Raw genomic sequence first — 27355 nt, 5'->3', positions numbered from 1 at the left:
CACTCTGAGGACAGAATTTCCAACAAAGGAAGGGGTGGTAAGGGAGTGAGATAAAACAAGGAAAGTCAGACAGAGAACATGAGCAGAGGTTTCCTGGGGCCCCAGACCTTGCTGCCCAGCGGGGAGGGCAAGGAGCACTCAATCCTTGTGTGTTCTACACAGCAAGGGAAGGAAGGGAAACGAGGCTGCTGGCTGCCAGGACAGCTTGACAGAACAGCCACAAAATCTGCTTTCTTTCTTTTTTTTTTTTTAAAGATTTATTCATTTTATTACAGCCAGATATACACAGAGGAGGAGAGACAGAGAGGAAGATCTTCCATCCGATGATTCACTCCCCAAGTGAGCCGCAACGGGCCGATGCGCACCGATCCGAAGCCGGGAACCTGGAACCTCTTCCAGGTCTCCCATTTGGGTGCAGTGTCCCAATGCATTGGGCCGTCCTCTCCTGCTTTCCCAGGCCACAAGCAGGGAGCTGGATGGGAAGTGGAGCTTCCGGGATTAGAACCGGCGTCCATATGGGATCCCGGGGCGTTCAAGGTGAGGACTTTAGCCGCTAGGCCACGCCGCCAAGCCCCAAAATCTGCTTTCTTGCACATGAAGACAGCTGCTCCATGATGCATTTCCTCAGAGCAGAGTTATTTCTTCTCTCACTTCTTATCTGTAACAAACTCAAAATAGTTCACAGACAGGGAGGCTTCTGCGTCGGCCCAGCTTCTAATCTGAATCTCTGAACTCACTCCAACCTACTTTCCATGCCAAAAGTGGTGGTCTTCTGTCTCCAGGGTGGGTGTCACAAACATGTGCCCATGAACACATTTCACCACAGCCCTGAACTTCAACACCCAAGGGAAAACCCCACCATACAAGCAACATCCTTGGAGTTGTGGTGAGTAAAAGCCCTGCAGAACCAACAGGTATGGGGCTTTGCCAGCACAGGGTCACTCTCACTCTCAGCCAAGAACTCACAGGTCTCCTAAACAGATGACTCAGGGGAAAAGGAGAGGAGAAGCAGTTTGCTGAAAATGAATCCTGGGGCAGCTGTAGTGGTGCATTGGTTGTGATGCCAGCATCCCATATGAGAAGCAGCCACCTGTGATGCCAATATCCCATGAGAAACCAGAGTCCCAGCAGCTCCACTATTGATCCAGCTCCCTGCTAATGCTCCTGGGAAGCAATGAAAGATGGCCCAAATGCTTGGATCCCTGCTATCCAGGTGGGAGACTGGACTGGTGCTCCAGACTCCTGGCTATGGCCTAGCCCAGCCCCATCGATTTTTGCCATTTGGAGATAGAACCAGCAGATGAAAGATCTCTTTCCCTCTCTGTCTCTCCATTTCTCTCTGTAATTCTGCCTTTCAAATAAATTTTTTTTTAAAGATTTTATTCATTTTTATTACAGCCAGATATACACAGAGGAGGAGAGACAGAGAGGAAGATCTTCCGTCCGATGTTTGACTCCCCAAGTGAGCCGCAACGGGCCGATGCGCACCGATCCGAAGCCGGGAACCTGGAACCTCTTCCGGGTCTCCCACGTGGGTGCAGTGTCCCAATGCATTGGGCCGTCCTCAACTGCTTTCCCAGGCCACAAGCAGGGAGCTGGATGGGAAGTAGAGCTGCCGGGATTAGAACCGGCGCCCATATGGGATCCCGGGGCTTTCAAGGCGAGGACTTTAGCCGCTAGGCCACGCCGCCGGGCCCTCAAATAAATATTTTTAAAAATAATAATAATAATAGAGGGGCAGATGCTATGGTGCAGCAGTTAAGCCACTGCCTGTGACACCTGCCAGGATCAAGTCCCAGCTGTTCTACTTCTGATCCAGCTCCCTGTTGATTCATCTGGAAAAGCACTGGATGACAGCCCAAATTCTAGGACCCTTCTACCCACATGGGAAACCCAGATGGAGTTTCAGGCTCCCGCCTTCTGCCTGACCCAGCCCTGCCCATTGCAGCCATCTGGGAAGAGAACCAGCAGACGCAAGATCTCTGTCTCTCTTCTCTTTTACTCTTTCAAATAAATAAAGTTTTCAAAAAAAAAACAACAACAACAACAAATAATGGAAAAACACTCTTCAAAAAAGTAAGAAAAAAGACCAACTTCACGTGGGACAGGGTGACAGGACAGGACAAGCCAGAAAAAACAAAGGGGGTCAAGGGAGCGCACAGCCCTGGAAGGTGGTCAGGAGAGGGAAAGGAGTGGGCTCAGTGAGGAGAGAAGGGCTCTTGTCCCCCAGGACTGCCACCTTCAAGAGCTACTGCCAGTGGAGCCTCAGCAAGGCCAACGAAACAAGTGGAGGTGTTTTAAGGGAAGAAATGAAGTGTGGGGCTGTAGAACTTTGATCCCTGTTAATGGGCCACAAAGTCCACAGGACCTCAGTGTCCAGCTCATAGAGCATACTGTGGAGTGCAAATTGATTTCCAACAACAATCAAATGAGCTTGATATTTAAAAGCCTTGGGGAACATGTACAAATTCAACACCGTTTTAACTGAACTAATAATCCATCCCGGTGGAAATTAAAGGAAGATTTGCTACCAACCCCAACTGGTTCCTGCTGATTGGCATGCGAAGAAAAAAAAATGTGAAATATTATGATTAAAAACAAAGATCTCAGACACACCACTGTAAATCCAAAAGCTCAGGGAGCACCCGCCAAGCGCGGTCGGCCCACCTGCCAGCCAGACCTCTTCTATAGAAGGCAAAAATGCCACAATGGCAACTCAAAAACAGAACCTTCTGGGAGCCAGCAGGATGAAGAATAGCAGGTACGATGCTTCAGCTAATGCTGAAGGAACTGGAGACATGAGGTGGATGGAAGCAAGACCAAGCCATCATTTAGGCCATGGAGCTCTAGAAATCAGCCCCCTGGAGATGAAGGCCACTGCTCCCCACACAGAAGCTGGCTGACCGAAGCTGTGCCTCTCTATTGTGGTGTCCATGATGGACTGTGACGCAGAGGAGGTGAGGACCATGAGACAAGTGGGCCCCAGAGTCACACAAACCGATTCCCATCTGTTCAAGGCAGGCGACTTTGCCAAGTTCCTCAGTCTTCCCACCCCTGGGCTTGCCAGTCTCTGAAACCCACCCACTCTGGGTTGTTGCGGATATCGCAGGGGCTGACCCAAGAATCATGAGACCTACACAAGGCCGATGCTTTAAAACGAAGGGGAAGGGAAAGGAAAAGGAAAGGAAAGGCAAATGGGGTCTGAGAGTTCAGACAGCCATTCGCTTGGGGCCCACTTGAGATGACCTTGCTTCTTGTCATTCTCTTATTCACACTGAATGAGGTGCTTGTGTGTGGCCAGTTTGTCCTAGGGGGATCAGGCCTGCCCTTTCCACCAGGACCCTTTGATCTGGTTTGGGGTACCCTGGGAACAACCAACACCTCTTCAAGCCCTGGGTTCCGTTTTCCAGGTGGGACAACATGCTGGTCACCTTGGGGGTACCACGGGCACATGCTGGTGTTACACTTGATCTTAGTCAAAAGGCCGAGAAGCAATGTGTGCTGGTGTTGACATGGCTTCTTTAGTAGTCAGGCTCTCAGCAGCCCCAGGGTAAGCGTCGCTGGCCTACCCACCCTGCTTTGCTCTTACCCCTGGAACTGACATTCTGGTTTTCCATCAGTTGTTTACAAAGCAGGTGTGACCATGCTGCCACCATTGTGGTGTTTACAAACACAGTAGTATGACGCAGTGGCAAAGAGGGCCTGGAAGTTGTCCCAAAACCCAGCTGATGTTCACCAGCTGTGGGACCCAGTGCAAATAATTTACCTGTGCTTTCCTCAGTTCAATACCCATGTACAGGGACCAGCATTGTGGCACAACAAGTAAACCTTCCATCTGCAGCGCCAGCGTCCCATGTGGATGCTGGTTCATCTCCTAGCTGCCCCACTTCTGATCTAGCGCCCTGTTAATGACCTGGAAAAGCAACAGAGGATGGCCTGAGTGCTTGTGCCAACACACTCACGTGGGAGATCCAGATGAAGCTCTTGGCTCCTATCTTGGTCCTCCAGCCGCATCACATGACCATCTCGGACAGTGAACCAGGGATGGAAGGTCTTTCTGTCTCTCTGTAAACTGACTTTCAAATAAAGAAAAACAAACAAACAAAAAACCACCCACTTACAATTTCTAACTCCAGCTTCCTGAAAGTGCAGTTTCTGGGCAGGTGCAATGATGACTCAAGTATTTCAGTTCCAGCTGCCCAAATGGGAAGCAGATAAAGTACCTGGCTCCCAGCTTCAACCCCAGCTGTTGTGGGCATTTAGGGAGTAACACAGCACACAGGAGTGCTCCCACATACTCTCACTCTAGTCTCTCCCTCCACCCTTGCCAGCTGGCAGTCTCTCTTCCTCTCTAATGGGCCCAGTTCTAATCCTGGCAGCCCCACTTCCCATCCATCTCCCTGCTTGCAGCCTGGAAAAGCAGTCGAGGATGGTCCAAAGCCTTGGGACCCTGCACCCACGTGGGATACACGGAAGAAGCTCCAGGCTCCTGGCTTTGGATCGGCTCAGCACCAACCACTGTGGCCACTTTGGAAATGAATCAATGGACGGAAGATCTTCCTCTCTGTATATCTGCCTTTCAATAAAAATAGATAAATCTTTTTAAATATTTTCTTAAATACTAATTTTTAAAACAGTTCCAATGTACCCTCAGCATGGGACTCAGTGGTGCCTGCTATGTTCCTTACCCTCCTGGTGAAACTAAAATCATCTAGTCCTGCTTCAGAATCATCTATCAAGGATAAGTTCCAAGAGCAGGGCCCATGCTGGGGTCATCCTTACACCCCTTGAGCTTTGCAGCACAAGGCACATGTAGAGGGCTTAACACCAACACAGAGCTGATCTCTACCTGCTTCTCGTGGGGCTGCCCCCTAGGCTTCTCACCCACCTGAACAGGTGCACATCCTGTCACAGGCACCCTGTCCCTTCTCCCTCCCAAAGGAGGAGGCAGAGCTACTCTGGGTCCTCACAGCCTGCTGCATGTAACTTCCAGTGGGAGGCCACGCTTAACACAGCCAGGAAAACCACAGTTCTTCTGGGTCACAGTTGATTTTCCAAATTCTGGATGTTAATCTAAGACTTGTTACTGGCATCCACACCTGTTCTTTACATGACTCAGGCTAAGGGATAAGCCTGAGGAGGACTTCATACCCCCTGTGTGGACAGGAGGGCAGGAGTCCTGAGGAGCAAGGGAAGCACTCACTGGTGACCATCCAGGTGTGGCAGTGCTGGGGGCAAAAGAGCCAGTGCCTAGTCTGGGAGTCAGGCAGAAACAGGGTGGTTATGGGAAACCTTTGTCCCAGAGGAGCCACCCTCCTTCCCTGTCCTGACCCCAGACCAGGAGACACCCAGAACCCCGGGCTAAGAGGGTGAGGGACTGGGACTCAATCTTGGTTCTTCTCATCAGCTGCATTACCGGTGGGCAATCTGCCTGAAAGGCAACCGCGACCATGCCTACCTTCCAAAAGAGTCAGAGGAGATCACCCAAGAACAGAACACTGCACCTGGAACACGATGAGGGATCAATAGCCTTGATTGTTATAGTCATCCTTGCCAGAAAGGGAGGCCAAGGGCAGAAGTCATGTTGATTCACAAGACCAAAAGGCATGGAGCTCCTGTCCCCCAGGCTGATGCATGATGGCCAGGAGAGGGCCTAGACTAATCCATTTAAAGGGATGCTGTGGCTTACTCAAGCTTTGGTTCAGCCAGGGACCTGATATGATTGCTGTCATTCTGGACAGGCCACTCTACCACTTAGTGCACTGCCAAAGTTCCCTCTGTGGTCTGAGCTGACTCTATTCATCCCAGGATGGGATGCTGCAAACAGCTCTGGAAAGTCCCCATCACAACTGCCCTGAGGCAGAAGGGTGAGACACACAGAGAAATCGATGTGATCCTGTTACAGATGCCTTTTACAGCTGTGGGGCCAGGAAGCGGGGCTTCAAATCCACCCAGTAATAAGAAATAGCCTGGATAAGCAAGAAGCCACTCTTCCCCCATAAATGAAACCATGCATGCCTCTCAACCAGGGTCACAGCGCCTGACCTGCAAGGCAGGGGTCAGCTGTCAGCCGCTAATCCCACGGGCTCTCTAGGATTTCCTCAGCCCTCAAGTCCTGATTCCGTGTTGCAAAGATGTCTGGCAGCTCAGGCCTGCCCTAGGGCAGAGCACCCATCTATCAATCTTCATCGTGTGAAGGCCTTGCTTTCAGTGAGGTCCCAGAACTTGCCAGCCTCACAGAATCTGTTACTGGCGCAATTTGCTGAGTGTTCCTTAGCTCAACACTTTACCTGGGGAAGTCTCTGCATAAGGCCCATATCTGTTAGGAGACCTGCATGGGGAGGTCTCCAACGCTGAAGCTGGCCTGCTTTTTACTGCATGGTAACAGACCATGTTACTAGTTGGCTAAGAAGTCGATATTCAGGGCTCAGCATGGTAGCCTAGCAGCTTAAGTTCTCGCTTTGAATGCACTGGGATCCCACGTGGGTGCCAGTCTAATCCCAGCGACACCACTTCCCAACCAGCTCCCTGCTTGTGGCTTGGGAAAGTAGTAGAAGATGGCCCAAAGCCTTGGGATCCTGCACCCACGTGGGAGACCCAGAACAGGCTCCAGGCTCCTGGCTTCCGATCAGCTCAGCTCCAGCCATTGTGACCTCTTGGGGAGTGAATCAGCAGACAGATCTTCCTCTGTCCCTCCTCCTCTGTATATATGACTTTCCAATAGCCGAAAAAAAAAGTCAATACTCAAGTTGTCTCTTAACCCAAAAATGTATGTAAGAGTTGTTTTCTTTTACTAGACAGGCAGTTGTAGGAGATGGGGAAGGGTAGAGATAAAAACTTTCCCTTTGCAGATTCACTCTCTAAATGGCCACAATGGCCAGGGTTGTGGTAGGCCGAAGCCAGGAGCAGCCTAGAGGAGGTCCTGAACTCCATCCTGGTCTCCCACATGGCTAGCAGGGACCCCAGCACTTGAGACATCTCCTACACTTGATCTTCATCAAAAAGCTGAAAAGCGACTAGCGCATCTGTTGCTTTTCCAGCCTCCATGGCAAGCAGCTAGATCAGAAGCAGAGCGGTCAAGACCAGAATTGGCATTCACACAGGATGCCACAGTGCTACAGGCAGACGGTTTAACCCACTGCACCACAATACCAGCCTTCTGAAATCTCAATAAAAAATAAAGAACTCAAACCACAAGGAGACAGTTTACTAAGGACACATGGCTAACCCTCATCCAAGGTGCCCTTCTTTCTTATATAGCTCCCCCTTCCATAATGATTCCATAAATGATTCATGGTGATTTACAGAAACATACACAACACAAATTAAAAGTAGATGATGAGATTAGGGTAAGTAGAGAAAGATTAACAGTAAAGGGAAAGTTCAGGCACAGAAACAGATACTGTCAAGTTGCTGAATAACTACTGAAGTTCAACTGCAAATCTGAGCCTCATAAGTAACCAGAATGAAACTGTTTGTCTTGCAAGGCATACAAGGTTTACATTTCCTATTAAACAAAAGCATCTCAGTTGTTCAAGACACAGCTTTTAGGTCAGTGCTATAGGTGCCAGAATGCCACGTCAGCACCACTTAAAGAACTGGGTGCTCCACTTCCCTTCCAGCTTCCCATTAACGTGCCTAGGAAAGCAGCAGAAGATGGTCCAAGCATCTGGGCCCCTGCACCCATAGAGGAGACCCAGAAGAAGCTCCTGGCTCTTGGCTTCAGTTTGGTCCAGCCCCGGCCAGTACAGCCATTTGGGGAGTGGATGGTAGACCTCTCTCTTTCTGTCTTCGTAACTCTTTCGAATATGCAAAATAAATCTCAAAATGCAGATTTTCTGACAGAAGTGCCTCCTGTGGATGACCAGCAATCCAGGGAATAAAATACCTCAGGAGTTGCCACCATGCTACCATCCTCAAGATTATCTCTTGGAGTGTTGCTCCGTGAAAACAGCATAGAAGACAGCGATGTGCTTACTAAATAAAGCAAATTATTCAATAGGCAGTCAGATCAGAGCGAGTCAAGAATACAGATTTCTGATGGCCTGGCAGGGCCCATGACACTCTCTCGAGGATCGGGCCAGCTACAGGGCCTTCTGGTCATGCTTCATTGAACATCATTTATCACCACCAGCCTCCAACATGCGAAGTTCAAACGCTTTTCAAGGCTCGCACTGTCTGGCCCCGGTGCTGCTTCTGGCTGTTTCCCCTAAAGCTCTCTGATGGGCTGTGCCAGCTTCTGTGGGGTCTCCGCCACCTCTCTAACAGCCTCAGCCTCCCCAGCTATATTCCTCCTTGGAGCACCTCCTCCACCCACCTCAGAATGCCTGCTCCCCTGACCATCCTCATCTACTGGCCCTCAAGCCCCTTCTAAAGCACACCCTGCACAGGGCTCCCAGGAGGGCACTTCAGACCACAAACATCTGGAGCCCAACAGCCCCCTTTCCCCCTGCTCCTGGCTCCCATCACTTCCACCCAATTCTATTTATTCCCTTTCCTTAAGTGCCTGGCTGCCCAAGCAGCAGACCCCTTTTACCCCTTCTCCCACAGCACTGATATCTGTCCCTTCAACAGTTGAGTCTGCCTCTGCGGTCCACCCTCTCACCCCATCCCTGCATCCCCCGCAACCAGCCACACAGTGTAAAATCATCCTCTCCCACTAACAGGTCTCGCTGACTCAGCTCTTGCCTCTCCCAGCCCATTCTAGAATACTATTTATACAACACAATCTGATCGCATCATTCTCGTGTTTCAAAACCTCCAGTGGTTTCCTAGCAGCCTATAGGATGTCGCTCAACCCCTCAGGTGGATCCAAAAATTCGAGCTTGCTTCTCTTTATCCTCTCATCACCTCCTCGCCCAACTCTCAACCCCACAGGCCGAGCTCAGTCACTAAGGGCCTTGTACCTCTCCAAGTTGATTCAGCTGCCTACAATGTTGAAGCCCATCTTCTCTGCCCAGTCAGCTCCCTGCTAACCCCTAGAACAGCCACTATCCAGTCCACTCAGGATCTCTAATTCCAGGTACTACATGGGACTCATGCACCATTTTAATGCTCCACTACATTCAAAAAGCCGGTAAACTCCTATTATGCCAGTTTGCCTGAGCTAGCACATGGTGTCTGGAACTCAATGTTGTGCAGCCACAGCTCAGACAAGCCTCACCACACACACCGGATGGTTTCAGACCTAGCTGTGGTTCTGCCCTGGTGCTTCCTAAGTGACCCTCCCCAGGCTGGAAGAGACTTCTAAGTCCCCACTTTCAAAGTAGAAGTCCACTCCCAGGGTAATCTGCTGAGCTTCTGCTACACGCAGCACCAAGGGAGCAAGGCCAGGAAGGACAGGAACCCTACGCTGCCTCTGCAGCACAGGGGAGGGGACCAGCCGGCCCTATCCTCCAGCGCCTGGCCATATTGATCCTTCCCCTTGTATTTGACCCTGCTAAGAAGATAATGTCAAGTAAAGCAGATGTTTCCCAAGATCCGTCCCCCAGAGTGGGATCTGATCCATTTCACCCAGAAAGGGCTGCACCTGAACTAGAATGAAAAAAACAAAAAATCATCATTTAGAAAATCAAGGAAGAAAAAGGTTTTGGAAAATAGGGTAAATGAATTGGGCTCTCTTCAGAAGTTCTGTGTCAAGGGGCCCTCCAGTACCCATCAAGTGGGCCCTCAGTTTGACATGCTCTTCACAGTTGTAGTTCTCCCTTTACGGAAGCAATTATTTGATTGTCATCTGCATTGCCCATACTCCATCTCTGCTGAATAAACTTGAACTTGGGACGCCACCATGTGACCTTGATTTCTCTTTAACTGCTCAACCCCCAAGGCTTAACTGGGGCCCCAATTAGCTATAAACCATCCCTTCCAAATCTGCCAATACAATTCTGTTGCTCAGCTGGCAGCACGCCTTTGGCTTTCTCACTTCTATCTCCCAGTTCACAGAAGTCCCAAACTCAACATCAGTGGCTGGGCTCCCTGTCTTTCTGCAACGGCGGTTTGGAAACAACTTTTTAAAACTCAAAAGCAATCAAAGGAAAGAGGTGGTCTCAAGAGATGACCACTCCTGATGCATCAGTTTGTTGGGAGCCCTGAGAGGGGTGTGTCTTGTTCTGGGAATTATTACACTGTCCAGCAGTGTGGTTTGCCAAAGCAGAGGCCACGGGATGCACAGCAGACTCCTGGATGTCTTCTTCGGGTGGAAATGGAAGACTGGTTTGGGTAAGAACTCAAAAGCCTCTCTTCCTCTCAGGCCTGGCATCCCAAAGGCAGAAATGCAGTTCTTCTTGCAGAACTTCAGAAGTCCCAGAACACCAGTTCTGTATGGCTCAGTCTTCCCAGCAGATGGTGAGCTATCCTTAGCCCAAGACCACATCTGGTTGGCCCCTGGTCCCTAGCCCCCAGCCTTGCACGACGTACCCAGGAAGACAACTTGATCAGTGCTGGTTACAAGAAGGTGAGAAGAGGGAGAAGGAGGATAGAAGGCCCAGAAGCAACCACCAATGAGACTACAGGATTCTGCCATGTACCAACTGCTCATTATGCGTCCACGAAGGGTTGAGGACTAGTTGTTCATCATCACAATCCCCCCAACACTCGGCACAGCAGGCATTATGATGACCTGCTTTCCAGATGGGGGGAAAAAGCACAAAAATAACAATTTTCCTAAGTTCAACCATCTAAAAAAGAAACAAAACCAAGATTCGAATCCCCACCTGCTACCGCATCCCCAGTGGATCCTTCCTACCCAGACTCATCAGAAAAGCAGGCGTACATCCTGGGTCTCAGGGCCTCCACAGCTTCAAGGAGAACAGGAGGAGCCTTCAAGCCAAGAAATCACAACACAAAGAAGTCAAGTTTTTTTTAAAACACCCTTCGGGGCCTGCCGTGGTAACCTAGCGTCACGGCTGAAGTCCTCGCCTTGCTTGTGCTGGGATCCCATATGGGCCCTGGCTCTAATCCTGGCGGTCCTGCTTCCCATCCAGCTCCCTGCTTGTGGCCTGGGAAAGTAGTCGGCCCAAAGCCTTGGGTTTCTGCATCCACGTGGGAGACCCAGAAAGCAGCTCCTGGCTCCTGGCTTTGGATCAGCGCAGCACCAGCCACTGCGGCCACTTGGGGAGCGAATCAATGGATGAAAGATCTTCCTCTGTCTCTTCTCCTCCCTGTATATCTGACTTTCCAATAATAAATAAATAAATCTTAAAAAAAAAAAAAAAAAAAAAAAAAAAACCTGCCCTTTAGACTCAGGGTAAGCTCAGTGCTTCTACATGAAAACCAATGAGGAAAGAGTTTGAACAACAGATGAGGCACAGGGAAAAGCTAGTTTCCCACTCTGTTTAATAGAGGGGGGAGGTTATAATTAGCTTGAAGGCTGCAGTTAAGTGTGGGGATAACTGTTTTCCTCAAATTCCAGAAGAAACAAATTAACTGCTACCAGAGTCACATTAGCTAACTAAAAGTCCAATCTCCAGTTTACCCAGCACACGTGCTTATACTGTTACTGGGCAACCATGCAGAGAGAATTCCTTCTACCTTATGGTCCATCTGGCAGCAGGTCAACTTGGAGAGGGACCCCCTCACAAAGACCAATGTGGTCAAAGCAGAGATAAAGGGGAGACGGACACAATAGGTGACACACACTGCAGTGACACAAACAAAAGGCAAGAGGCAAAAATAGAACTGGGGGAAGGGGATCAAAGGGCAAGGATCCTCGGGCTTCTGCCAAGAGACCAGCCGCCACTCGGGGGGTTTCCAGCCTTCCGACCTGACAGCCGAAGGGGCACGTGTTTTGAGGGGGTGGGGAGTCTCACTACTTGTTTGTTTTTTATGATGGATTCCCCAGTCTCAAAATTCTGCATTTGGGCCCGGCGGCGCGGCCTAGCGGCTAAAGTCCTTGCCTTGAATGCCCCGGGATCCCATATGGGCGCCGGTTCTAATCCCGGAAGCTCCACTTCCCATCCAGCTCCCTGCTTGTGGCCTGGGGAAGCAGTTGAGGACGGCCCAATGCATTGGGACACTGCACCCGTGTGGGAGACCTGGAAGAGGTTCCTGGTTCCTGGCTTCGGATCGGCGCGCACCAGCCGTTGCGGCTCACTTGGGGAGTGAATCATTGGACAGAAGATCTTCCTCTCTGTCTCTCCTCCTCTCTGTATATCTGACTTTGTAATAAACTGAATAAATCTTTTTTTAAAAAAAAATTCTGCATTTGTAGGCCTGTGGAGGAGTCCGAGAATGCTGGCGGCAGGCAAGCAGCTCTGAGAAGCCCTACAGACAGCTGGGCATTCAAGGGTCCCTGTGACACATACCATGGATTAAAGCTCATAGTTCTAGTGCCTAGCACATTGGCTGCATTGGCTAATTCTCCCCCTTCAGACGCTGGGATCCCATATGAGCGCCGGTTCACATTGTGGCCACTCCACTTCCGATCCAGTTCCCTGCCTGTGACTTAGAAACAGAAGGACGGCCCAAAGCCTTGGAACCCTGCACCCGCATCGGAGAGCTGGAAGAGGATCCAGGTTCCTGGCTTCAGATTGGCTCAGCTCCGGCTGTTACAGCCATTTGGGGAGTAAATCAGTGCATGGAAGATCTTTATATCACTTTCTCGGTGTAGATCTGTCTTTCCAATAAAAAAATAAATAGTTAAAAAAAAAAAAAACCTCACATCTCCATGTCCCTCAATGCCCTGTGAAAGTCATAGCCCATGTCCAGAGAGCTGCTCTTAAGTACAGCAATGGCAACCCAAGCAAAGGACCCCAGGTGGAAGCCCTTTTGGGGAGTAACCCAGCAGATGGAAGATCTTTCTCACTCTAACTCTGCCTTTCAAATAAATAACCCTTTATTTAAAAAAAAAAAAAAAAAACCCTATCCTCTTAGGGGCAGGGTTCACATCTTGACTCATCTTTCGCATCCAGGGGCCTTATCATCCGTTCAGCAATCGTTCTCTGAGAAAATAAAACAAAGCAAAGGTCTAGCTTCAGTTCCTGGCCAGAGTTTTCTTTTCTCTAGCTCAAACTAGGAATGGGAATATCATTCCAAGCCCATGCTCCTGGTCCCAGGAACAGCACTCCTAGACAGAACTCCTCAAGAAAACAAAACATGGACTGGCACAATAGCCTAGTGGCTAAATCCTCACCTTGCATGTGTAGGGATCCCATACAGGTGCCAGTTCATATCCTGGCTGCTCCACTTCCCATCCAGCTCCCTGCTTGTGGCCTGGGAAAGCAGTACAGTATGGCCCAAAGCCTTTGACCCTGCACCCATGTGGGAGACCCGGAAGAAGTTCCTGGCTTTGGATTAGCTGAGCTCCAGCTACTGTGGCCACTTGGGGGGTGAACCAGTGCATGGGGATCTTTCTGTGTCTCTCCTCTCTGTAAATTTGCCTTTCCAATGAAAATAAAACTTAAAAAGGCGAGGGGAGGCGACTAGGAGAAGAGGGAGAAGAGAAACAGCTGCCCAGGAACACAGCGGACAAGGGAGCCAGTGCCATGCTGACCCAACCAGGCAATGGGAACGGGGCTTCCTGCATCGCACCTTACGACACAGTCCTCCTCTTCCCACTACAGAGAGAAGGCAACCTGGGCCTGGTACTGAGATGTCACGGTCTACTTTGGGTTCAGCTTAGGAGTGCATATCCTTCCAGAATGAGCAGGAGTAAAAGAACCTTTGGCCTGAGAAGCAAAAGGTATGGTTTACAGTATTTGAAACAAGTCCTTTTGGCCTGTCTGCGCCTGAGTGTTCACATCTCTAAAATGTAAGCTCTAAATGGATTTTAACAGCCAAACTAACATCTAAATAACCGAAAGAGAAGGGCCTGGTCTCGTGGTATAGCAGTGTAAAGCCTGTTTAAAGGTGATGGCCTGTGTTCTGGCTGCTCTGCTTTGGATCCAGTTGCCTGCTAACGGCCTGTGAAAAATAACGGAAGAGTGCCCAGACCCCTGTTACCCATGTAAGAGATCTGGATGGAGCTCCTGCATTTGGCCTGGCCTGGCCCTGACCACTGTAGTCATCTGGGGAGCGACCCAACAGATGGACGATACCTCTCTCTCTCTCTGTAACTGATTTTCAAATAACATAATCACTAGAAAACACAAAAATTTGCCAGGTTAACACTGGAAAAAAAAAAAAAAACTGGAGATGCAGAGACCTACATGGTTACTGAAATCAAGCCACAGCTTTGGCTCTGTACTTCCTGGCACCCAGAGAAATATGAGCAGTTATAAATTTCCAATTGTGCACAAAGAAAAAGCATATCAATTCCACGGTCCAGCCAAAGCTTTTCCTGGCACCAGGTTCCGAAAGAATTTCTCCCATGAGCTACTTAAAGGGAACACCAAGTGAGGTTGCAGCCCAAGTCTTCCTGACAATGTTAAACCCTTGAAAGAATTCTGGTAACAAGTTACATAAAACTATTTCTGACAGCATCCTGCCACAAAAGCAGAGCGCAGCCACGGCTGTCTTCATCCCAGCAGAAACAATCTTACAGGCACTGAGATAACAGAGCGAGCTGGCCCCATCCAAAGATAAACCAAGAATGGTCAGAGGATTGAACAGGTAGCCCACGTGCCCTCCAAAATCACCTACCGATATTACTCCTCCCAAATGTTCGTTAGGAGTGGAGCAGCCATCAGACAATCTCAGATCCATCCCAGTTCCCCTACATGTAAGTAGTGTTTTTGGTCCTCACTGACTGGACCTGTGGTAGCTTTCCCCTCCCTTAAGTGCCCTCTTCACCAACCAGTGGTTTGAGAATAGAATCCAACTTGGACCGAGAGTGCTGTTCCTCACAGCCTGTTCTCATGTGCCAGGCTCTGTGCCTGCTTTCCACTGCCTTCCCGTTTAATCCTCCCATAAATCCTGGGTGATAGGAACTATTATTAGGCCCATATTTTTACAAATAAGGAGCAAAATTTAGAGAATGTTCATAGATTGTCCAAGGTCACAGAGCTAATTATCCAGGTCTTTTGATTCTAAAGCCCAGGCTCTTAGCCCTACTCACAGCCTCCTGCTATTAATGAACCGTGATTACTGATAGGCTAATGTTGGTCAGGAAAATACAGCGAGGCTGGGAATAAAGTCAGTGAGGGAGGAAAGAGATGTTTATTAACAAGAGCAGCTCCAGCAGCCTCTGGCAACCAATAAAGAAAAAAGAGGGGAGGATGAAAATATTGCAAAAGGAAGAAACTGCCAAAAGAATTGGAGTATTATCTTGTCCCAAGAAGTGGAGAATTGCTTCCTCTCAAAGTTTCTGGGCCCAGCACAATAGCCTAGTGGCTAAATCCTCGCCTTGCAAGCGCTGGGATCCCATATGGGCGCTCTATGTATCCGGCTGCTCCAATCCCCTTCCAGCTCCCTGCTTTGGCCTGGGAAAGCAGTACAGGATGGCCCAAAGCCTTTGACCCTGCATCCTGCACCCATGTGGGAGACCCGGAAGAAGCTCCTAGATCCTGGCTTCAGATCACCTCAGCTCCAGCCATTGTGGCCACTAGGGGAGTGAACCAACGGACAGATCTTCATCTCTCCTTCTCTCTGTATATCTGACTTTCCAGCAAAAATGAATAAATCTTGGGCCCGGCGGCGTGGCCTTGCGGCTAAAGTCCTCGCCTTGAACACCCGGGGATCCCTTATGGGCACCGGTTCTAGTCCCGGAAGCTCCATTTCCCATCCAGCTCCCTGCTTGTGGCCTGGGAAAGCAGTCGAGGACGGCCCAAAGCTTTGGGACACTGCACCTGTGTGGGAGACCTGGAAGAGGTTCCTGGTTCCCGACTTCGGATCGGCGCAGCACCGGCCATTGCGGCTCACTTGGGGAGTGAATCATTGGACAGAAGATCTTCCTCTCTGTCTCTCTTCCTCTCTGTATATCCACCTTTCCAATAAAAAATAAACAAATCTTAAATAAATAAATAAATAATCTTTTTTTAAATTTTTTAAAAAATATTTATCATTTTTATATTTATTTTATATTCATTTTATATTATTTATATTTATTATTTCCTACCTAGGGACTCTGAATCTGGGCTCTTTTGGTTGGTCATTCATCCATTCATTCGGTCATGGAGAGCAAATCAGAAGGGCTCTCAAACTTCTGTTCCAGAAAATGAGTAGCCAGGGTACTTCCAGATGGCATTAAAACACTTAGAAAGATGGCAAGGGGATTAAGAGAGGGAAAGGGGCAGGGAAGGGAGAAACTGACCTAGATACCTGACTGGCAGCGGTTCTCTGAGATGCAACTGGTGCTAAGATTTGGAGGAAGGGCATCCTGGGAAAAAAAGAACCTGCAGAAAAGTCCTGTATTTAAAGCAAGCCTGGCATGTTTTAGAAACTTCAGGAAAGAGAGTACAACAGATCAACTGGCTAATCCTCATCCTGTAGGTGCTAGCATCCCATATGGGTGCCGGCACCGGTTCCTTATCCCAGCTGCTCCATTTTGCATCCCGCTCCCTGCTTTTGGCCTGGGAAAACAGCAGAGGACCCCAAAGCCTTGGGACCCTGCATCCATGTGAGAGACCTGGAAGAAGCTCCTGGCTCCTGGCTTCGCGCAGCTCAGCTCCAGCCATTATAGTCATTTGGGGAATAAACCAGTGTATGGAAGATCTTTGTGTCTGTTTATGTAATTTTGCCTTTACACTGGATCAGAAACAAGCCAGAAGGGACTATAGGAGGTGAGGCAGGAGAAGCTTTTAGTGAAGGGTCAGGCCCCACAATACCAAGAAGAATGGATCCCATGCAACAAGGCAAGGGGAAGCCACTGGCAAACCACAATGGGGGAGTGGCTCCTCTGACTTCTTAGTTTAATTTTCCCAGAGCCACAATCACAGTTGTCAGGGAAATTCAAGTAGGAGCAATCCTGACATAAACTCATGTTGGGGTGGGGGGTGTGAGCGAGATCACGCCAGACATGTCTAAGGTTTAAGGAGTCTTTATTAACCAAGCTTGGTGATAACAGGGCCCATTAAAAACAGAAAAATCACAAGTCCATATGGCAATCCAGTCAACTGAAACTCCATGAGGAACAAATGGTCATTACCTATGTCCCAGCTTCCCCAACAAGTTATCCTAAGAGACATGCAACGAATAACACTTACAAAGCTGTAGACATTCACCTTTCCCTGGCTTCTCTGCCCACATTCCATTACTGCTAGGCCTCACCTCCCCCAGAACTCTCAAAAGTACACACATTAGATACAAAGCATCTTAGCATTAGTATCTTCACTGTCCTGCCCAAGCAGTGAGCAGAGGGTGAGGAATACAGACACACAGGAGCCATGGTATCTCCTGTCCTCAGAGTCTTCCACAAGGAGAGAGAGAGAGAGAGAGAGAGAGAGAGCGCGCGCGCGAGAGAGGAGTGGTTACACAACCCTCCCCTCAGGTTCCAGGTGATAGGTGAGCATCACAGGTGGGTAAGAGGGAACATCTAGGTGGTGATAGTGGAGTGGCTTCCAAGCTTGTGACCCTGAACTAGCTGCCCATCTGACCATACTCAGCAGGCATCGCTGAAAACAATCAAATAATGCAGTACCTCTAGCCTACCTATAGGCCCTGGCTGGTTTTCCATCACTATAAGCAAAATTTCAAAATGATGCTTCTTCCTTGTCCACAGCTTCATACATATCCCTTTTATACCAGAGGGAAAGCAAGTGTGGCTGGATTGACAAAGCCTCGGGAAACGCTGAGATAACGTGGGAAGGGAACAGACCCCAAGCCTCTATTGGAATCTCACTTGAGCATCTCTTCCCTCTTTTCCTTTCCAGGATATCCTATCCCTCATCACCCTTGTGTTGCCTTCCTTCCATAGGCCCACCTGAGGATGAGCTCCTGGGTCACACTGAACACAATTAAAGATAATCTAGACATGCCTACAGTTGGGCTCCCATATAAGGCGCACCTTTGGCACAGAAGACCTAGTCTAATTTAAATTTGGACAATTTGGAGCCCTTTTTGAAGCTAATTGCAGCTGTGATTAATTCAAAGCCATTTCTTCTACCAGCATGTTTGGACGCAATAATTGAGGGGAACCCTACCATGTGGCTATATTGGGATGCATGTGTACGTGTGTGCTTGGAAATAGAAGTATCAGCATCAGAAACCAAATAAAACTCACCTGTACCCACAAGCTGGGCCCTCCCAGGACCGAGGCAGACAAACACGTGTGGGAACTTGATCTCTCATTAGCCTGTGATGATAAAGGAACTCCTACATCCCCCACCATCCAAATGAAAATGCAGTCATCAGCCTGCCTTTCCCCTAGGCTATAGCCAGCCATACAATCCAGAGTAGGAAACAAAAACAACCTTTTCTTCTGCAAGCCAACTGTTAATCCCCCAGGCACAATGGCTGTGTCACTGCTCAAACCCATTAGAAATCAGGACAATGAGAAGTCACTTCATGCATGAAGTGTTAACAGTGCAGCACCTCATCAGAGCTACTCACTCCCACCCCTGCCCCAGCCCTGTACCTAGAAACATCTGGTACCAGGGAGTAGCAACTACAGCCCTCCAACGGGCTAGGTTTGGGATGGGGTTAGGACAATCTCTCATAGCCAATGATACACAGCAGCCAGAAATTAACACCATGCCCTTAGACTTTCCAGTGCAGTGTGATTAGCTGGTCAGTGGCTTTGGGACTGCATACCTGACATGGCACTTCACATCCCCGCTAACACCTTCCACAACCTTCCAATGTTCATGTGCCCCAGTTCCCACGATGGTTGGGGTTTCTTATCACCTGCACTGCAATTTCATGAGCCACTGACTACTAAAAAAATGCAAAAATACGCCCAAAGCCAACGTCTCCAGAGGAGCTGGCATGGCTACATTCTTAAACATTTCTGCACACACTTAAGCTGGAGGACCTCTGCCCTAAAGCAATGTTTCTCAAACTGTGGGTCATGACCTGTTTGATCAGGAAATCAAATTCATGGGTCATGACCAGCCTTTTTTTTTTAAATAAAGTAGAAAAGAATGTCATCACAGCACCCGTCAGGTGAGAAGGACTAACTGCTGTTTCCCTGAATTCATTTCAGTTTGGGTCCCATCATGCACATTCCCAACTGTGGATTCCACTCCAAGTGTGAAAGAAACAAAATCCTATTCTTGCCCAAGATGTTTATTTTCCATTTTCCCCCCAGCCACAGAGATATCAAAACAGATCCAAGAACTGCTGTTATCAAATCCTTAACTGATAAGGAAAAGCCCATCTGAGGAAAAAGATGCATGAAGACCTCCCTCCACTCCCAGCCAAGGGCCTGTCAGGGAGCTGGGGTCAAGGCTGGTGCAGCGCCAAGGTCTGGCCATGGTGGCCCCAGATTGCTTCTGGGGAAAGGCCTTGCAGGTACTCATACCACCGCTCTCCCTCCCAAAGCTCCTCATTGGAGGCAGGACTCAGTCTGTGCACACAGTACTACTGCTCTGGGTCCCCTGGGCCAGGTTTAGGGGAATTCAAACTCACCGATTCTGCGCTCTGTGACCCTAGAGCTAAAGCAACAAGCAACACTGCACAGCCAGGGAAAGTGGGGTCCAGGGAAGTGGCCGACTCCCCCCTTATCTCCAGTGCCCCATCTTTTGTATCATGCAAAAAAGAGCACACAGGCTGAGTAGCTGGCTGTCTGGTCGTAATTTGGATTTACTGAAAGGGAGGACACACCTTCTCACCCCCCCCCCCACCTCCTTGCAAAGACAGCAAACAAGGAAGCCCCAAAGCCAAAAAACGCTAGCAAAGCTCCGAAGTAGTTCCGTGGGACTGTGGAAGAGCCAGTTACACGACAAGCAAAGAAACGGGACACAGTCACCATCTCGCTTGGCTTTTTACCCAATGAGTGTCTTGAAGCCAAGAGTGAAATCAGAGGCGATGGTACCCCTGGGCAAGAAGTCCCAAAGAACAGGTGTCCCCGCTGCTCAGATGGGAGAAAAGCCAACCCAACAATGGAACAAGGAGATGGGCGGGAGTTGGGGGAGGAATTCGGCCTCGAGGCACCCGAGATGTCCTCGCTGGAGAGGCCCCCACGTTCGGCCTGGCAGGAGCGACTCGCGCCCACCCCCATGGCAAGGGCACTGGGAAGGTGCCAGGAACCGCCAGGCGGGGCTGGTGAAGCGCTCCAGGGAGTTTCGAGTGCGCCTGGTCCCCACAGGCAGGACTCCAGACCCCAGGTTTCCCCAGAAGGCACAAGGGACAGGAGCACCAGAAGCCCCCACGCTTGCCCAACGTGGCCCAGCCGTAAGTGGATGAACTGCGGAGATGCGGCTGGCTACCCGGTGCCCAGTCCCCTGCGCTGAACTCTGCTGGCGCACTTGTTGGGCCCCTCGCCCAGTCCCAGGACCCCCGCGCCTCGGGGCCTCTCAGAGTCGCCGCTGGGGCCCGGCAGTGTTTGTAAACAAACCGGTCACGTGGCCGCCGCTCGCTACCCGCCCCCCACGGGGACCCCACGCGGGCCGCTCCACAGCCCCGCAGGACACCGCGCGCCCCCGCGGGAGCCGGGCCCGAGGCGCTCCGGGCCCAGTGTCCCAAGCGAACGCCAGGAGCCCGCGCTGCCCGCCCGCCCGCCCGCTGTCCGCGCGCCCGGCTCGCTCACCCGGCAGCAGGCTGTCCCGTCCGGCCCGCGCCAGGCTCGGTTCAACTGGGGTGCGCAGTGGCGAAGCTCGGCCCGGCTGGAGCGCGGGCTACCGGCGCGCCCTTAAAGCTACAGTCTCCGCCACTGCCGCGGCCGCCACTCCGCATCCCTCCGAGTCCGGGCCGGGGGCTGCCCCATGACGGACGCGCCCCCGCGCCTATCCGCTCGGCTCAGCACCTAGCAACACGCCGCGGGTTGGCCAGGGACGGCCGCAGCCCATTCGTCTGGAGCCAATCAGCGAAGGACGAAACTCCGCCCTCCTGTCTGCCTGCCTCCCACCCCCGCCCCTGTGCCTTGGCCGGGGCTCGGGTGCGTGGAGAGGGGCGAGCGCCGGGGCTCAGCACTGGCTATAGAGAGGGGCAAGGAGAAAAGGGGATGAGGGCGCAGCGCCGGGGAGGAAGCAGCTTATGGGACCTGGGGGAGGGGAGGTGTCTGTTCTCAGATCCAACCTGGGATTCCCAGAGCTGGAGGGTGGGGGTGTGTGGCCCTGCTGCTTGGAACGCCTAGGAGAGCACTTTATTCCCCCTGCACCTGAAGCTGTCCCCAACGCACAGTTTCAGTTCAGAAATGCCCTGCAGGCTCCAGGACAGTTGGAATCTGCAAGATTGCGCCCGTACCAGGGACCCAGCTCTGCTCTGCTCAGAAGCAGGACACCCTCCCCCAGCACACACACACATATCCCATTCTTCCAGGTCCTTAGAGTAGGAAACGGGCCTTCGGACTCAGCAAACCTCTCCCGCCCCCAGCCTCCAGCTCCACTACCATCGCTTCTTGCTTTCAAGGTAGCTGAGGATAGAAGGGGCAGTAGGGTGGTGCCCTTAAGAGAAGAGGAGGTTAAAAAATAAGCTCATGGCAGACAGGAAGTCCAGGGAGGTACCAGGTGGGTGGAGTGGGGTAGAGCCTCCCAGCAGGAAAACAGGTCAGTGTGATAAAGACATGAGGACCATGACCAGGGGCCAGAGGAGAGAGAGCAGAGCTGGCTGACGTTCTGCCATTGCTCCAAAGGGAAACTGGTTCGGGGTGGGGGTATGCTTCCAGGGGTGCAGCTGCCCGCTGTTGGGGCATAAACTCCTGCCTCCACCTGACGCAAAGTTTCACCCTGCACTCCCACTCAGCTGTCTTCAGAAGATATTTGGCGAACCAAGTTCTACTCCGTCATCACACATGACCCAGTGGAGCATGAAGCCAGTCCCACTGCCACTGAAACCAACCAAAACCGCCCTCTCCTTATCAGCCCCCCACTCGCCTATGTCAGCATAAACAGAAGCACGTGGTTTCAAGGCAGACAGGAAACGCTGTCAGGTCAGAACCACAAACAAGGTTTTGCAGTTGAATCCTTGCTCAAGGAGAGGTGATAGGATTCTTGAGATGACCAAGATCTTGCTATCAAACACGCTCATCTGCCTCTGGGGCCAGTTTTTTGTTTTTATTTTGTTTTTGCCTAAGTCCTGAGTTTCCACTGTTTAAAATAGGGAGGGTTGGAATCAGGTGATCTGTGGAGTCCCTTTCAGCTCTGAAATTCCAAGTAGGGCCAGAAAGTCAAACTTGTTAAAATGTTTCTGCAATATCCTGCTATGGGGAATGTTTGTGTTGCCACATCACCACTCCCCAACAGGAGATGCAACTCCAAGTTTCCCACCCTGGGATACTGGTAGGTTATGTAACAACATTGGTGGCTACTGTTTCCGTTTAAATAAAAGATAATGTCAGCTGAGGACTGGCCACATACAGCGTTTTCCAGGGAGCTCTGAGGACCCCTGCAGGCCTCCTGTGTGTCTGCAGCTGGGGGGGATTGGCCCACCAGATGCAAGGCTGGGAGACAAAAACATGAGCCAGCTTAGGGCAGACCAGCAAGAGGACTGTGACTTGAGAAGCAAAAAGGAAGAAGTGAGACACAGAAGAAAGCCACTTCTCCTCAATGACCCCAAGGGCCTTTAGCTGTCCTTGGGCACCTGTCGTGGGCAGAAATGTCCTGGGGACATTAATGACAGCATTCTGAAGAATCTGCTGAGTGGACAGGAGCTGAGACCAGTGGGGATGTTGCAACAATAGACAGATATTTATCCTGGGGGCCCAAAAAGAGGAGAAGACATGCAGATAAAGGCACCCACAGACTTACTCAGAGCCACACAAGGCTTTTTTAAAAAAAAAATACACCTGGCCAAATCCATCCATTCATGCATTCTTTTCCTGCCTTTCCACTGCTGAGACCTGGGCCCTGCCACCCACTGTAAACAAGGTCACTTTGTTCCCCCCGATTCAGTCACTCACCGAAATCCTTCCCTTCCTCTTCCCTCTCACCTCAGTCAATCCATCAGCAAGTCCTGTCAGCCTCACGTTCAAAATCCCTATTTACTCTGAAACAAAAGAAATGGGAGGGGGGGAGTGAAAACCTTTTTTTTGTTTCTTGTGTTGAATATGTCCATCCTGTGTGTTGCCACCACCCTGTTGGGAGCCACCAGCACCCCTGGCAGCCACCTCCCAGCTGGGCTCCCTGCTTCCCACCCATTCTCTCCGCAGCAGTCAGCAGGGCTTCTTCCAAACTCCCATGGTCCACAGGCCTTCCTCACCAAGGCTGGCCCTCTCCTGCCCCTTCCCCCCACCGCGCCCGCGCCCAGCTCAAGGTGCTCCTGGCACACTGACTCTCTTTCTTCCTCAAATGTGGGGATGGCAGGAAGTCAAGTACTTGGGCCATCATCTGCTGCCTCCCAGGCACATTAGCAGAAAGTTGAATCAGAAGTGGAGGGATCAGGCCCGGCACGGTAGCCTAGCGGCTTAAGTCCTCGCCTTGAACGCACTGGGATCCCACATGGGCGCCGGTTCTAATCCCAGCTGCTCCACTTCCCATCCAGCTCCGTGCTTGTGGCCTGGGAAAGCAGTCAAGGACGGTCCAATGCTTTGGGACCCTGCACCTGTATGGGAGACCTGGAAGAGGTTCCTGGTTCCCGGCTTCGGATCAGCACAGCACCGGCCGTTGCAGCTCACCTGGGGAGTGAATCATCGGATGGAAGATCTTCCTCTCTGTCTCTCCTCCTCTCTGTATATCTGACTTTGTAATAAAAAAATAAATCTTTAAAAAAAAAAAAAAGAAGTGGAGGGATAGAATCGGACCCCAGACACGCCAACAGGGGGTACAGGCACCCCCAGCCATGCCCTAATGCGCTGCGTCACAATGGCCTTCCCACTTTGTATCATCTGCATGCAATACCTATTGGGATATGAATGTGACATAAATAGTTGTAATACTGCATTGTGTAGGAAAGCACAGCAAGGAAGTCTGTTCAGATGGAATATATTTCTCAAATATTTTCAGGGCAAGGCTGGTTGAATCTGAGGTTGGAAAACCCAAGAATACCTTAGTATTCCCTCTCTGCTGGGAACACTTTGTCCTTAGAAAGCTGTGTCCTCAACATTTGGTTCTGAGGTTTAAGGCCCGCTCTGGATGTAGCTCCCTGACTACTCAATGTGCCCTGCTCTTCTAGGATATTCTTTTTGTTTGTTTGTTTTAAAGATTTATTTTATTTTTATTATAAAGTCAGATATGCAGAGAGGAGGAGAGACAGAATCTTCTCGGAAGATTTTCTGTCCAATGGTTCATTCCCCAAGTGAGCACAATGGCCGGTGCTGTGCCGATCCGGAGCCAGAAGCCAGGAACTTCCTCCAGGTCTCCCATGTGGGTGCAGGGTCCCAAGGCTTTGGACCATCCTCGACTGCTTTCCCAGGCCACAAGCAGGGAGCTGGATGGGAAGTGGAGCTGCCGGGATTAGAACCGGTGCCCATATGGGATCCCAGCGTGTTCAAGACGAGGACTTTAGCCGCTAGGCCACCAAGCCAGGCCCCTAGGATACTCTTAAAAAAAAAAAAAAATTGATTTGATTTGAAAGGCAAAGTTGCAGAGAGAGAGAGAGATTTATCTTCCATCCACTAATTCATTCCTCTGTATGGCTGCAATAAGCAGAGATGGGTTAGGCTGCAGTCAGAAGTCAGGAACTTCTTCCAGGTCTCCCATATGGGCACAGGGACCCCAATACTTGAGCCATGTTCTGCTGCTTTCCCCCACTAAATTAGCAGGGACCTGGATTGGAAGTGAAGCAGCCACAACCCAAACCAGCATCCATATGAGATAATAGAATATTATTACATCTTCCAATTTATTTTCTTTACAAGACACATTATTCTTTGGTATTGTCCTTTAAAAAAAGAAAGTGTTTTCTGTCCCAGCTCTAAGAGGTAAACTCCTTGAAAACACCAGAGACCTCTTTGTCTTGCTTCCTCTTACATCCCGTATCCCCCAAGACATGAGCCGTGTCTGTCACTCCAGCGTGCCCAGGCCTCCCACCTTCGCCCCTACGGTCCTGTGTCCCCCTGACCTCCCAGTGTTTTCCTGCTTTTGTCCCACCTCCAGGCCATTTGCTGGTGACTCAGCCGCAGATCAGCCCAGAGGAGCTTCTCCCAGCATCCCTCACAAGACTCATTTTTCTCTTCTCAGACCCTGCCTAGTGCTCTATTCATAGCTCGCTGACATCATCAGCACTCCACTCAGAGAGGAGCTCTCTGTCATCTGCTGTCTCGGCTCATCTCAACGTTTGCAACACCTGCACCCTGGAGGGCCCTCCTAAAGGCTTGCATCTGAATGGGATCCAAGGAGAAGCCCAGCAGGCGTGGGACCGGGTCTGTTGTCTTGGGTACCCTGATCAACAGATAACAGCATACTACCTTTGTAGTATGACATTAAACCTGAAACTTCAGGGTATTCTAGGACGGGGGGGGGGGGGGGGGTGCAACTTACATTTTAAAACTCACAGTACAATGCACCTTTCCTACCTGCTGTCCCTGGGACCTTACCATCTGGAAGAACGTGCAGCTCTGCCTGTGTGGGCAGGGGACGCGGACTGTACCCTCCCCCCAGGAACGTCCCCTCACATGGCATCACACAGGAGGGCCTGAGGCCACCTGCTGCCCAGGAAGACACGGTAATCATGCTCTGTTTTTGTGCAGTAAACAGTATCTCTGATCCCTGTCCAAGGGCCTCCTTTGAGTCCTGAAGTTGACTGGCAAGCTTTTCACACTGCTCCTGAAGAAGCACCATGCTTTGGCGCTCCCGGCATCTTAACAAAACAGCAGCTGCCATTTAGGGAGAAAAGAATGTGTCTTGAGCAGCATTACACAGACTCAGGTAGGACTGAACCTCAAAGCAGTCTGAGATTTTTTCCCCCACAGATCTCAAAGGAGTAAGGGATACTAAGGAAACTAAGGAATTTGAGCCCTGGTATCTGGCTTCAAAGTGCACGCCTACTCCTCCATCAAAGACTGAAACTGCTTATTCCCCAAGACATGCCACTGAGCTTTGCATAAAAACTCACCCAGAGCTGGGATTTACCCCTCAAAGCAAAACCCAAGCCAAGCTAAAAGCCGAGTGACGAGGGCTTAGCAGCAGCAACAGCAATGAGAAAATATGTGTTGCTTCCCATATTCGAGGACCTGGTAGAGACATTTCACATGCAGCGTAATTGAATTTAATTGAATTGTCCCATCAACTTGATGAGGAAGATAGCACATATCTGTGTCTCTTAACCGAAATCCCAAAATAAAAATAAAACTTTAAAATTTAAAATCTGATAATCTAATGACAACCCTTACCTGACATGAAGTCATTTATGGGCTTTATTTGTTCCTCCTGATATAGTCATGCATGTTGTACAGTAATGCTGTTTGGGGTGGCGCAATAGCCTAGTGGCTAAAGTCCTCACCTTGCATGCGCAGGGATCCCATATGGGCACTGGTTCTAATCCCAGCAACCCCACTTCCCATCCAGCTCCCTGCTCGTGGCCTAGGAAAGCAGCAGAGAATGACCCAAAGCCTTGGGACCCTGCACCCATGTGGGAGATCTGGAAGAGGTTCCGGGCTCCAGAGAGGAGAGACAGAAAGATCTTCCATTCATTGGTTCACTCCCCAAGTGGCCACAACAGCCAAAGATGAGCCAATCTGAAGCCAGGAGCTTCTTCCAGGTCTCCCACATAGGTAAAGAGTTTCAAGGCTTTGGGTCATCTTTTCTGATTTCCCAAGCCACAAGCAGGGACTTGGATGGGAAGTAGAGCAACTGGGACATGAACCAGCACTCATGTTGGATTCCAACACTTGCAGGTTAGAGGATTAGCCTGTTGAGCCACTGCACTGGGCCCAAATCTCACTTTTTTATTTTCTTTTTATTTTTCTTTTTTAAGATTTATTTATTTTTATTGGAAAGGCAGACTTACAGAGAGAAGGAGAGACAGAGAGAGAGGTCTTCCATTCGCTGACTCGCTCCCCAAGTGGCTGCAACATAACTAAGTTGACCCAACACCAGGCCCAGGAGCTTCTTCCAGGTCTCCCAAGTGAGTGCAGGGTTCCAGGTCCTTGGGCATCCTCTACTGCTCTCCCAGTCCACAAGCAGGGAGCCAGATGGGAAGCAGAACAGCTGGGACACGAACTGGCGCCCATATGGGAGCCCGGCGCATGCAAAACGAGGACTTTAGCCACTAGCCCATTTCTGATCCAGGTCTCTCCTCATGTGTCTGGGAAATCATCAGAAAATGGCCCCAAAACTTGGACTCCTGCCATCCATATGGGATGGAGTAACAAGCTCCTTTGACTTCCCACTGGTCCAGCCAGCCCCAGCTATTGCAACCTGTTGAGGGGTGAATCAGTGAATGGGATATATATTTTTCTGTCTCTTTAGCTCTGCCTTTTAAATACGTAAGTGCATCTCAATTTCTT

At 50.4% G+C, this 27355-nt stretch overlaps 1 protein-coding gene across 2 annotated transcripts in view; it reads right to left on the bottom strand.

Moving 5' to 3' along the window:
- Positions 1-25495, bottom strand: part of YPEL2 (yippee like 2) — a 60113-nt gene extending 34618 nt beyond the window's left edge. Inside the window, exon 1 of one of the 2 annotated variants that reach the window (XM_058676705.1) lies at positions 25424-25495. The gene's annotated coding sequence lies outside the window, so the exon portion shown is untranslated. Of the gene's footprint in view, positions 1-20560; positions 20782-25423 lie in introns of those variants that run through there. The other variant, XM_004590970.4, reaches the window with a different exon arrangement.
- Positions 25496-27355: the final 1860 nt, after the last annotated feature.

Source organism: Ochotona princeps, chromosome 17 (genome assembly GCF_030435755.1).
Source record: "Ochotona princeps isolate mOchPri1 chromosome 17, mOchPri1.hap1, whole genome shotgun sequence".
Taxonomy (NCBI): domain Eukaryota; kingdom Metazoa; phylum Chordata; class Mammalia; order Lagomorpha; family Ochotonidae; genus Ochotona; species Ochotona princeps.
This window is presented reverse-complemented; position numbering and strand designations above follow the sequence as displayed.